Source organism: Phragmites australis, chromosome 14 (assembly GCF_958298935.1).
Source record: "Phragmites australis chromosome 14, lpPhrAust1.1, whole genome shotgun sequence".
NCBI lineage: Eukaryota > Viridiplantae > Streptophyta > Magnoliopsida > Poales > Poaceae > Phragmites > Phragmites australis.
The window spans coordinates 12,167,579-12,169,798 of NC_084934.1; positions in this window are offsets into that span (position 1 = coordinate 12,167,579).

Consider the following 2,220-nt stretch of genomic DNA (forward strand, 5'->3'; position numbering starts at 1 on the left):
CAACATCTCTCCTTCCAAATTTCTTCTCAATGTGTTCGATCGATATCAAAATTAGCTTCGCCACCTGAACCCCAACTCCATCACCATGCTGAGTGTTTTGTCCATCCGTGTGAGGCTTTCCTTGGCATCGAACCAAGTTTAAATCTTTTTCAGTACTTTTATCAACTGAAGAGGATTACAGAGAATAAATGTGTCGGGGAATGTGGTTTCCAATTAAGGAATGGAATGAAGAATTCCTATATATTGATTCCCCTAATCTCCTCCTAATTGAAGGATGGGAAAAAACTTTAGTTTTACATCTCCAATCCCGAACCAATTGGTTTTCCTTTAGTGTATTGAGGCCTTTTCCCCATCCAAAATCTATCTTGGACACAAGAGCACCAAGAGTCCGACCACACCACCTACTACGCCAACAGAATTGGCATGCTGAGGCAATTTGGCCTAACTGGGTGGCATGTGGCCAGAGATTTTATTAGCAAGAGATTGAGCCCCTTGAAGGCACGGACACGCCTGTCTTGGGAATATAGTGGATGAGGATGCCTCGAGGGATGCAACCGGATGTAAGGCTTAGTTAGCACTTTGCCCTTTTCTTTTTGCTATGACCTTTGAGCTTTGTCAAATAACCTTTCTTCTCTTTTTCAGCCTTGCTTGCACAGGATGTCACTACCCGGTTGAACAAGCTCTTCTCTTCCAAAGCACCAGGATGTGGCATTCTACCTTATTCCTTCACGAATCCTCAATCAAATGTAAGGATTTTCTTAATGGAAAAGTAGGGTTGATCATTGTCTATTTGATCTGACCTGTCTGTATGATTGCAGGCTCTAGTCTTCTGCCAACAGCACATCTTTTCGAGTGAGGTCTTTGATCTCGACGACACTTCATCTACTGATGCTGTCAACAAGGGGAAAGGATCAGCCAATGAGGAGACCGGGGGGTCTATTCAACTGAAGAGATCATCCTCGTCTTCTCACCAACTTCATGACCCGAGCCCTCTCAAGTGCAAGTGAAGGAGCCCACGGGTACTGAAATCAAAATTCTCATTTTCTTCTTATTTCCTTTCAAATTATTAGGTGGATACTTGAATGTGTTTGGTTTGAATGAGTGGACTTTTGTTAGGGGATGGCAAGCGCACTCGGCATTGTCAGAGAAGTTCCCAGGTAGCGGCAAAACAAAGACGAATGATCCCAAGTTTGGAGGTGACTGCGCATAGACACAGCAAAGTAGACATGTGCGTTCTCGGAGATTGGCTATGATATTCAAGAAATGGTTTGACTATAATTATTCATATTTTTTGGAACACGATTCTGTAGTGATGGTTTAGATAGAGCTTCACCTGAGAAAGAGATCGTTCGGTTGGAACTTTGGCAAGGTTGTGCAACAACGTTGGAAGTTAGGATCGTGTTCCTGTTGGTGTCACTGCAAATACGAGGGAACCCTCATGTAGCCGCATAGAAGATGTGATGGGACACACCGTGATGTGGTCAGTGCGTCCAAATAGCTCCTGGATTGACAGGGAATGCGAATGCATTGTGGGTGCATGCACAGAACACTCACAGACATAGGGGCAGCAGCTTAGTGACCACAAAATCGTTGGCGTTGGCGCTCTTCTAGCTAAGCTACTTTTAGGGATTATTGAGGATAACCAGGGCACGTCTCTATGAAAGGGATCAATGATTGGAGCTCTGGCTCGCTGGGGAACGCAGATGACATTGTAGGTACGTAGAACATGTACGGGACTGGACAGTAGGAATTGCGGCGTTGAGAACGGGGGCTCTGTTGTAGCTTTGTACAAACTAATTTTTGGAGGATGTAGAGGACTAGTAGGGGCACGTCTCAGCCAAAGGACTCATGGATGGGAGTGCTAGTTCACCGGGGAACGTGATCTGAACCCACGCTGCACGCACAGAACTCCAGACTGGGCAGCGGGCACAGCGATCATGATCCCGGTGGTGTCGGGGATCTAATGGCCAAACAGGTTAGTGAGGGTGTGTGGGACATCCAAGGGCATATGCTGGTCAAAGGGTGCGGTGATCCGACCTTAGATCGGCCAGGTAACGGCGATGCCAATCGGTAGCCGAGCGACTGTCTGCAACGACGATGGCATGGTGGCGTAGTGAGGGCTTTGGCTGGGCTCAGGGTTCAGTTAGGGATCACAAATGGCGTAGATACAGGGGAAAAGAGGAGGGTAAGGGGCTGGTCTGGGTCCTCACCTTGCTGCAA